At 30.7% G+C, this 12,079-nt stretch overlaps 1 protein-coding gene across 1 annotated transcript in view; it reads left to right on the top strand.

The window, feature by feature from the left end:
• Nucleotides 1–10,807: 10,807 nt before the first annotated feature.
• The window catches only part of LOC126836505 (uncharacterized), a 32,123-nt gene continuing 30,851 nt past the window's right edge, over nucleotides 10,808–12,079 (top strand). Inside the window, exon 1 of the mRNA XM_050569985.1 lies at nucleotides 10,808–11,056. The gene's annotated coding sequence lies outside the window, so the exon portion shown is untranslated. The remainder of the gene's footprint in view (nucleotides 11,057–12,079) is intronic.

The raw sequence follows: 12,079 nt of genomic DNA, 5'->3' as shown, positions 1-12,079 counted from the left end.
TTTACATGTTGTGTAAAAGCCTAACTACGTTTTAAATGAACACAATAGGTACTTAATATGTCTATAAATATTTGTTTAATATTACACGTTTTATATAAAAATAAAAAAAACTGTAAAAATGACTAGTTAATGTTAAAATATTTAATTTATGAATTAGGTATGTTCTGTTGATTGTTTTAACTAAAGTAAGGTATAGGTATAGATCAAATATACAGGCTATTCTCTTGTGATTTTGATGTCTTTATCTTAATTATTATAATAGTTATTAATATAAAAAAAAATTATTAAATGTAATTGTAATTGCATGTATTTTTTTTCAGTCTGTTAAAAATTAAAATTTTCAATTTTTTTTTAATAATATAAAAAACAATTTCTATAATAATCTTCTTATTGTTTTTTTACTGTATTTATGTTTACTTCCTAGTACGCGTTGAATTTATGTACACATTTTAAGAAGTTTTAATTTTAAATGAAGTACTGAAACGTTTACAATATTATATAATATAGAAATCTTTGTACAATATACTTACTACACGTCATGTGCACGTGAAAAAGCAATGCATTTAAATAGATGATTGTTCATGATAAGTAATATTAAACCATCTAATCCGGCAAACGTACTTTTACGTAGAAATATTATTAAAAATACTATTTCTACATAAAATCACATCTGAATTTTTGTATGTATATATTATATCCGTTATCACTCATGATGATCACTCGGTCTAAAATAGTACAAAATGGATTTTACTCATAAAACAAATTATTTAAATTAAAAATAACACCTTTAAGCTTAAAAAAATTAACCGGTTAATTAATAGACATGGTCGATATGTATAAAAACCTCTTGTTTTTTTTAAATATTGCCTATACGAAACTTCTTAAAAACAGACCGCGTGCCATCCCAATAACCCGATCGCAGACTTCCGTAATGTTTACTTAACCAAAAGGCAGACATTTATTCAGCAGTCATGTCGTCATGCAGGTTGTGGCCCGCATATCCGCGTCAGTTGACACCACACGCTACCCCGTTGTCTTTGAGTATTAGGCTGGCGCCAGCACTTATACTTGTTGTTAAGCACGCACAGGCTTTGTGGGCGGTTAAGTTTTTGCACAAGTATTTATCGAAACTACACCAAACCGGGTGTCGTGTTTGTTTGTTGTAGGTAGTACACGATGATGATGATAATAAACGATATCCGGCTGAGAGAGAAAATGAGTTTGTAAATAAAAAAAATTAATGAACATTTTCCAAATTATTTGATTCCTTTTGTAGCAGCAAACCGAATCTGGTCGGCATCTTCGGAAAACCTGACTAATATGATTTGGTCTTTAGATATCTATACGCCATCTTATTTTTAGGACTTTTAACAACTATCTCCATACTTGGGTACTTCCAACCATGGACATTCCACCCACGTAGACAGTCCTATTCGCTTTGTATTTAACGCCGAAAGATAACAGGAACTTATCTTCCGGGTGCTATTGGGATTTGATCGACGGATACAAATGAATATTTGTTAAGAATTGAGATAGCTTCATTATACGTTTTAATATTGAGATCAAAGTGAAGTGTATGGTTTGATACCTATTTTGGCGTACTAAACATCGTCACCTAGTCTTGAAGCTCCCGCAAGAATTGAATGCCATAAGTCTAGTTTAGCTTTAGTAGTTTGTTTCGAAAGTTGGCATTAAAACTATTAGTTGGGAGCGTGATAGAAACATAAAAAAATTGTGGAAAATTGAGATCACATCATAGAAAAACACTATGAAGAAAAAAATTAAATTATTAATTAATCCCAATGAGTTATTGAGTGGCTCACTATAGGGTATTATGGGTATCACTCTGTATTCTGGTCGGCTGAGCCGGTGCTATTTTCCTTAGAGTAGATGGCTAATGCCGGACTTATAAATACAAAAATTCAACGTCACTGGACACGTGTATTTGGCTCTACTGTTGTTTTAAGGCAAATTACAATGAGCTAAAATTATTTAATTGGACCGCTGTATCAATAGAGAAACACTAGGTAAGCAGTACTAGTTGATTCTGCCAGGCAAGATGATTAATAACGTATGCGGATGTAGGTTAAATGAGCGTTATCTATATTGTACTAAAATTGTTACCGACTATAATAATATGGTTATAATATTTTAAAATGTAAATGCGTACAAATTGGATGGAGTAACACACTATATTTTGATCATTTTCAATTGGACACTCTCGATGGGAGCTTAAGTACGTTTAGCGGCGTAAGCGGTGACTTGAATTCATAATAATAATAATAATAAAAAAAAACGGTTTTTGTTATTGACAGCTATTATACTAGATTACTATACATTAGAGGCCGTATCCTCTTGTTTGTGTGTGGTTTTTCTATTTAACTATCCTCTTTGTTTATATTGAATTAAACATTTACAATGTTGTGTGACCACCGTGTTGTGGCGTTTAAGTTCATTGATCCGCTACACATAGATCCGCGGTTTCGGTCACTATAAATCATACAGCACAACACAACACAATACAGTTAGCGTTATTAATCTAATAATAATATTATTAAGTCAGCATTTGGTGCATTACCATCCGGAATGTGGGTAGGTAGGGTTTTTTAGGCCAAACAAGTCAAATTAAGTTTTGAAGCAACTTGCCTAGAATCATTCAAACGTAATTAATTACAATTATAGTTGTGGGGAACTTTTATAACATAGTTGATTCTCCTTTTAGTGATTATATATTTTCTAATTTCCTTGTAATGTATCTACTGACAGTTCAGTTTTTGAAACAAAAGCTGCTTTGTGGCTTACATTCCAAGTCTTCAGATAAAATAATTTAATTCCATCCCTCTTCATTCACTTCAATTTAGTAAATTATAATTATTATATAATATTATATCACATATTTTGAATTCATATTTTTATTCAAGTTCGAGTTTCACATCAAATATGTAAATATCAAATATTTTAGAAGGTCATACGCCATAAGAGTATAGATGTTAAGAATAATTAAAAACTCAATTAGTCGTTGTGTATTACTTCTACTAGTATCATCGTCTTAAAGAAAATGCAATTTAATGACATGGTTGCGTCTCAGCAGGTAAAGAATTATTAACTCAATATTTCAATAATTATTATGATTATAGAATTCAAATAAAAACAAATCCATGTAAATTTAAAAAAAAAACCTTTTTAACGGTTTAATGTTAATACTTTAGTTATAATATCATCTTCAGACAATTTTTTGACATGCGATTGTATGTATCACATAAGAGTTATTTGAAATTAAAACAGATTAATCGAAGAGATATAGAATAAACAATTTAGTTATTGAGTATTTTTTTCTTTTTAATAATAAATTACTACCTATAATAGTTAAACATTTGAGCTACAAGCAGAGCTGAGAAGCTATTGTTTTGTGTTCTATTAGTTAGCCGCTTACTTTAAATGATGTAAGATAACTTAATCGTAATTAACCTATATATACTTCGTTACTAAAAAAACAATTTTGCATGATAATTTAATAATTTTTACTTAGGTATCTGGTATATATTATGAATTTCCCATTTCCCAATCGACTACTCGAAATGTTCAATGAACTAAGCCGTTTTTTTTGCCAAAAGAAATATGCCTGGAGTAGGTCATAATTACCAAATATTCTGAAAAGCTATAGGTCGGTAATATTAATATTGTACCTAATTGCTGCATTAGACAATGAGTCCTGCCTTTTAAAAACCATCTTCAACTAACCATGGAATTGTTTTAATATTATACACATTGATGTGATATTTTAATAAAGATGATCTGCTTTTTTTTAACAATGTTATGTGTACATATAATCTTTTAATTATAGCACTAAATTATATTTAACAAAAATTATACTGTGATAAATAAAAATAATAATTTGTGGATACGATATTTTCAGGTGTCAGGCGTAATAAATTATGCAATTCTAAATAACAATATCGTTGTACTTATAGCGGTAATATTATTTTTAGTAGTTGTGTATTATAAAATAGTAAACAGGAGAAAGATATCATTGGCAAATCGAATACCAGGTCCAGATGGAATCTTTTTTGGGGGAGTTTTACCTATTTTACTTGGAGGACCTGAAAAACTCATGAAGAATATATTAAAATTTCAGAAAAAGTAATTACGCTGTAATTATGTGTATCTATTATATTTTAGTACTCTTTTAGTATTCTCAATTTTTAGCATTTGAGTGCAATAAATAACAATAATAACTTTTGTTGTCTTTGTAAATTTTAATATAGATACGAGAATACTTTGTGCAAAGCTTGGATTTTGGATCAATTATACGTATTTCCCGGAAACCCCGAAGAAGTAGAAGCGGTTCTTACCAATCCTAATTTGTTCAACAAATCTAAACTTTATAATGTTTCTAACGAATCATTAAATTTTCGATGCTTAAATCGTTCGTACCGATATTTTACGAGGAAGCAAAATTCTTGAGCCAAGTATTGTACGAGAAACGGGAAATCAATTCAAATGAATGTGAAATAAGCGGTGCAATCGCTATGGCCACTATGGAGATGATCGGAAGAACCGCTTTGGGTGTAAAATTTAATGCACAGAAAAATGCCAAACATGTTTTTTTAGAGAATATAGATTTCCTCGGAAAGATATACTTTCATTGTTTAATAACACCATTACTGTAAACCAGTAAAGTGTCGTTTAAAAAAATATATGGTGTGTACCATGAGGCAACTTTTCTCTTAAATCCTTCTTTCCTCATCGCGGTGCTTACTATTATATTACTATTATTACTATTATAATACTATGATATTGTTGTATTTTTGTTTAAGATATATTCCAATGAAACATTTATCTTAAAATGTATTAATGTACAATAACAACGTTTTAAATAGTAAACCGCCTAATAACTTAATACAACGTGGTCACTTAAAAATAAAGATTAAAAGAGAATCTTCTTCTTCTTTATCTTCGCCTTACACTCCCAACTACATGGGGTCGGCCAACCTAGTCCTGCACCTACACAGAGTCTTCTACATCTCGTTCAAGCACCCCAGCTATCCTAATATCCAGCTATCCTTTATTCCATCCATCCATCTTTTCTTTGGTCTTCCTCTTCTTCTCTTCCCTCTACATTCATCTTCATAACACCTCTTACTGCCTCTGCCTCATCTCTTCTCATAACAAGACCGAACCATCTCAGCCTATTCTCTCTCATTTTCTCAACAATTGATGCAACCCCTACACTCCCCCTTATGTATTCATTTCTTATTCTATCTTCCCTAGTCACTCCACTCATCTATCTTAACATTCTCATCTCCGTTACACTCATTTTCTGTTGAGTTTTCTTATCTACTGCCCAACATTCCAACCCATATAGGTAGCACACAACCGGTTCGGAACGTTGTCGTGATTGCAATATTGATGATAAGTTCAGGATTTTTTTTTACATAAACTATCAAAAATAATTTTATTTTGACAGTTCAGAGGCCACCATTAATTTTGGGCGTACAGTGTAAACGAATTATCAATATAACTAGACATTCTTTATAACTTAAATGTACTTTACTAATGGTGATTTTGAGCTAGCATATCAGCTCTTGGTAATGAAAATTTGTTTTTGTAGGTTTTGGAATACCGAGCAACACACCCGTGGTTTCTGAACAGGAATCTGTTTCAGTTGTCGACGTATAAACGTAAATATGTCATAAGTCAAAATAAAATTTACGATTTCATCGAAGATTTAATCCAGAGAAAAAAAACAGAATTTAAAAATAATATAAACAGCCAAGGAGAACATAACGAAGAGTGTATGGACCTTAAATGTAAATCTTTTATTGAGATACTGCTCGAGAACGAACATCAGATGACATTTAAGCAAATACGGGATGAAACAATAACTATTATAATTGGTACATTTTTTTAAACATTTTGTAGAGAATGGGCGGCATGTGTATCATAAGGGCCTTTAAAAATAATAAATTCTCTAACAAATACACAACGCGTACCAACCTATGACATATCAAAGCGTTATGGCGCCTTTCTCTTAATTAAATAATTCCAAAAAACAAGCGTATAAAGAGCGCTGTAATTTGTTTTATTCTATCTTTTAAAATTTGGTTTTAGGAGGTCAAGATACTACAGCTTTGGTGAACGCGTGTATAATATTTATGTTGGCTCATCATCAGGATGTACAAAATAAAGTAAACTAAACTGAATACTAATTCGAATTCAGTTTTATGAATTTAAAAATTAAATACCTACTATAGGTAATCTTCGTGACAAAAATATGATACATTTTTAATTCTCGCTTAATAATAGGTGTTGGAAGAGTTATTGACAATATTTTCTACTGACGATCCGGATCGACAACCTACCTACGAGGACTTACAAAAGATGCACTACTTGGAACGTGTAATCAAAGAAACTCTAAGACATTTTCCCTCGCTTCCGTTTTTTGGCAGAAACGTTGGAAAAGAAACTGTTATCGGAGGCTACTTGATCCCCGCAGGTACGGCCGTATACAAGTTTGTGGGATAAATTGCCACACGCGGTGCTTGAAATTACTAAGTTGAGTAATGTAAAACAATTATCAACAGGGTCATCTTTCATGATTATTCCTGCTCGCATACACTTAAATGCAAACGTTTATCCGGATCCAGAAAAGTTCAATCCGGACCACTTTCTGCCCGAAGCCTGCCGCAATCGCCATCCGTATTCGTTCCTTCCTTTTAGCGGTGGTTACAGAAACTGCATTGGTATCAAATATGCAATGCTCCAAATGAAAACTATCGCCTCGACATTGGTCAGGTCTTATCGTTTCCGTCCGTCGGAGAAGTGTCCCGAACCAGAAAATCTTCGTTTAATGTTTGCTGGGTCACAAAAGTTTGTCGACGGGTGTTACGTTAAAATAGAAGCGAGAACATGATGAATTTTTGAAGCAGGTCTTAAACTAAAATTATTTACGTATTTGGTTAGGGTTTGTTCGGGTCATTTATTAATAATATTGTTAAGGGTTTCGTTATTTTTTAGATTTTAGGTCAATCAAATTTGGTTAACCGAGAAAATAACTATATCTAATAATAAAACATATGTTATAAGGTATAGTTATTATTTTGGCTTACAAATTTGTTGGTGTTTTCTCTTCTTCCCAAATATATCTTTTATAAACTGTTTAAGCTGTCCATAGACATTTTTTTCTCGTTTTTTTAGATATCGTTTATCTGTTAGTTTAATATTATCTTATATTTAAAATTGCAAGTATCTTTTTGTCCAAAACAGATATTGTAAAATAGTCACCGTTATTTTGTTCTTTAATTTAATAAAATTTGGCATTTTTCTTTAGCTTCATATTAATGAATAAAATATAATAGGTATTATAATATTGAACATTTTATTTTAACAAAAAAAAATTTATAAGACATTTTTTTTAATTTTTGTGGATTTTGCATCATTGTGGTACCAAAATACAGCCTTGGTAAAATTGTCGAATATTTAGTTATATAAATTTCGGGTTATGGAAAAAAACTTAACAACAATTTATAATAACAATAAAAATTTGCTGTGAAATACATTTTTTTATTACTGAAATCAATTCTAATAACATTTTTTTATTAGGTTATTATATTGCCATTATAAAAACGTACTTGTAATTGTATTAAAAAACGTTCAAGTTTGCATATTTTATTTATTAATTTTTAGTAAGAATAGACTGAAACAGTTATTAAGATTTTTAACCGGTAATCTATAAACCTCTATAAACTGGGATGAAGTATAAAAAATGTTAAGCGCCCCATAAGAGCAGCCAATACAGGACTGCTAATACTCTTAGTGGCATGTAGCCGTTTTAAATAAGTCGGTTAATGTGTAAATGACAGCTGGTTTAACATTATTTATGCGTTTTAAAATAGTAATTGTATTCTGAGAAACCGAGCGTCTTATCTTTAAGGGAAACAGAGAGCGTCAATTTGTTTACTTATCAAGACTAAAACGCGAAGTCACTTTCTGAAGTGTCTACCAAACCAATATCAACAATTTTTTTTTCCTTAAAATTTCTTTCACAAAAGTCGTTTTTTATTAGACATTTGCCATAACTCGGAGAAAAATAGCTTTTTAAGTGTTTAACAGCTAGAATAATTTTATATTTTTGCACCTTAAAATTAGTCGGCATATTTTAAATTGTATTGTGTTAAAAAGTATATTAAATGTTCCAACGACTATTCCCACGGTTACTTAAAATTCAGACGAATAATCTGCCTTCATAGTTAATAATGTTAGCGTATGTATTAAAAAAAAAAAATTACAAACGTATGCATTGTGTGTATAATATTGTAAACTAGAAAAAGGTATTATAGATGTACTTCATTTATCATTTATATTGTATGTACGCGTTACAAAACTAATTTTGTCATATCGATGTATGACCAAATATGATGTATATGATTTTAAGTGTCAGATATTGATTGAACATTAATATGATAAAAAATAAAGCATATATATATATATGTTACACATTGACAATAGTTGATTAACAATTCAGATGTAATATATAAATTAAAAATATCCAAGCCTCCTTTAGTCCAGTCGTCAGAGGATCAAATCGCGGGGGTACCTTCGAAAAATTCCGACTTTAATGAAACTTTAGGAAGTTGTTTGTGGGTGTCCAGTAGTGCTTCACCTAATTTATCCAACAAAAAAACCCCAGGGGAAAAAACCCCAAAATGTTCGCACTTTTTTGAGGTTTTTCGATATATTTCGAAAACGGTTAATTTTAGCTGATAACATTGAATTAGTAAATTGTAGAAGACTAAATGTCCTACAACTTTTATGTATATAACTTTCTTTTTGACCGCATGATACAGAGTTTGAAAAAGTACAAAATTTCATCACAGTCGCTAAACCCGTTAACAAAGTAAAATACTAGAACATTTAATAATAATATTAAAAAAAATAGTCAATAGTGGTATTATAAAGTGTTGTCTAGATAATGAGTGTTATCGCTTGCGTAGCTTCTATTTTCGACAACGGGCTAAATCGTTTAACTATAACGGCTTATAGTTCTGAATTTAGCAATAAGTACAGCTGAACAAATCAACACTTTTAACAAAAATATAATCACCGATTCAATGCCGAATAGGTCCTATTTATTCATTTTTAAAAGATAACGTTTTATGTTTTACAATAAGCAAATAAGAATTAAAACAATGCCAAAAGAAACCATGTTTTAATCAATATTGATCGTGTCAACCCTCGTTCATATTAATTTGTATTGGTTAAACATAATTGCCTTATGTGTTAAAACTTAAAACCCTAAGAACACATTATAACTGTAGCGTATATATTTTCTCATAATTTTAAATAAAGAATATTTTTTAAATTTTGTCTGGTCTATAACCGGTTTTTGATAGTTACTTTTTAAGCTACTAAAGTTTAAAATTTAGGACGGTAGGAGGAGAGCATTGAAGTAATGCGTGCAGATAAAAATAATACTACACGCCAGCCTTCTTAAAGTTTTGAAGTATAATAACTTAAAAACGCTTTTAACGACACTTATCCAAAACCGGTTATCTACCAGCCAACATTCTCAGCAAATTATTCTTTATTTAGAAAGTTAATTAAATAAGTATGTTACCATTAAAGTTTTAAAAGCTAATAGCGCTCCGGAAATCGCTAAAAAAAGGTAAATATATAGTGGTTTTCAATTTATAGGTAATATACATTTAACTATTGTACATAATTAATGTACAATAGGTAATAGATACGCCAGAAAATGACTTCTACTTTCGCCATAGCTCGGAGAAAACAAACTTTAAAATTATTATAACAATTGGAAAAACTTAATAAGTTGATCAATTAAAAATTATATCAAAATTGGCATATTAAAAACGGGTACTTGATAAATTCTCGTCAAATATTGCTTATCTTTTGCCAAAATACTTATGTTAACAAAGTAATTGCAATTACATTTGAGATGCATCAATTTCTTCGAGAGGTAATAAATTCAAAATGTAAAGCATTTTATTCCTGAAATACATAAGTGCTATTAAAATTTAATATTAAACACAATTTTATTTGATTGCCAACACAATTTTAATCAAAACAATGCTCATGTCAACATAACGTTAAGAAAATGAATAATACAAATTAAAGCTAATTGTAGTTACTTTTTAAAACGGCCTACTTAAAAAATGAATACCTACATATTGGTCGATATTTAATCGAATTAACCTATTATTTGAATGGTAATAAATACCTTGCATTTATATTTTTTTTAAAATCGGCTTTTGAAACCGTACGCGGGCGACCCAAATGATATTAATATGGCTCTAATGAATGCGGTATGTGGTCACTTTTGACAAAAAGTGGCGCCCATTTAGCTTGCCACTGCATGTGCACCAACCGAAGGTAGATATGTTTTTTAATTATCAACCAACGAATTATTAAAAAAAAAAATGCATTATTTTGGTGTAATTTTATCTAACTGTTGTGTGTGCTCTTATAAAACCCACGGGGGTTTTGCCATCTTTTGTCAATTACAAAATATTACGTTGAAACTTTTAATTATTTTGAAATTTGAAATTTCAATAATAATACTTAATAGCATTATACTTACTTAAATGGGAATTATCATTGTTATGGGGACCCAAACGAGAACCGGCTTCCGCCCGTCGTCCGGGCCTGTCCGCCGTGCACCGCGCCGCGGCAGCACTGCGGCGGCCGCCCGCGACATGTGCGCGGGATGGTTCCCAACCGGATGACGGCGGTGTGCACGCCGCGGCCGCCACTGTTGACTGTTCAATGATTCATTACCCGTCGTCCGGCCGTCGCGCGTTCATTGTCGCCGCCGCAGTGCCAGTATTTACCCGCGTGTCAGTGTTTGTTGCCGTGCCGTACCGGTTATACCGCGCCGACGAATTATTTTGATTTTTTTTAAAGTTAATAATAATTTCTATTTTTTCAAAATCACATACTTACACTCTCCGTTTGTTTTACCGTCGGTTTTTTTTTTTACGCTCGTGTTACCAATTTTATTAGCCGGGAAACGCGTGCCAACAGCGGATCCGCTCTCCAGGTAAGAATACCTACATAATAATATTAATATATTTTCCTCTGTTCGGTTATTATTGTTAGATTATCGTTATACATTGTACGATATTTTGTTTTTTAGAATATTATATTTTCTAATAATTTCGCTATTGAGATTTGACAATTTCCCGGTACCTACGATAATTATCGTATGACGATAACAATTATTATTAAGTTAACAAGTCACCGGTACAAATTTTCTATGTTTTTCAAAACGTCACTTTAGTCTGATAACCGTTAAAAATGATGATATAAATCTAGTTTTACGGGCTTTAGTTGTCGATTAAAAAGGTATAATATGCATAGATCGTTGGAATGTAGATTTATGTTTAAACATTCCACCATTAAGTTCTATTTGCTTGTATGTTATCAGTATAACTTAGTGTAGGTATATAAATAGTTGACATTCATTTTATAGAAGTAAAGGTATACAACTGATAACGTTGGATTAATTTAGTAAACACGTGCACGATTATTATTGTTATTTTTAGGGTAAAATACTTATATTATAATGCTTAAGAAGTTTGCATATTTCGCATGTAATCAATATAGGTACGATTATGTATCAAACTAATACTCATATATTTACTTTATAAAACGCATCAATCACCTCGCCATTGGTAATTTTCAACCCCTAAATAGTGCTTGTGAAACTTGCCAGAAATAATTATCAGTCAATCTAAGGTAAATTAAATAGTAATATTGGAGCCAAAGTTGTAAAAAAAAACCCAGTATTTTGTTTTGTTTTGAAAACCCAAATTAAACCGTGCAAATTTGTATGTATTTATGACATTATTTTTATTTTACCTAAATTATATTTCGTGCTTATTATTAATTATCTTTATTTTTTTGCCAAGTTAAAAATAAAATATTATTAAATAAAACATGTGTACATTGGTATATAGTAAATAATTGTGCATTTCATAATGAAAACCTGATTATAATTCAACAATTATTGTTTTACATAATATATTTTTCTTGTTATTAAAACTTTCATGTAAATCTTAAT

The sequence above is a fragment of the Adelges cooleyi genome, unplaced genomic scaffold (genome assembly GCF_023614345.1).
Source record: "Adelges cooleyi isolate 19-005CV unplaced genomic scaffold, UGA_ACOO_1.1 ACOO_flye_CR_arks_rails_tigmint_CR_PRNA_247, whole genome shotgun sequence".
Taxonomy (NCBI): domain Eukaryota; kingdom Metazoa; phylum Arthropoda; class Insecta; order Hemiptera; family Adelgidae; genus Adelges; species Adelges cooleyi.
The sequence above is the reverse complement of the archived record's forward strand: the minus strand, read 5'-3'. Positions and strand labels throughout refer to the sequence as shown.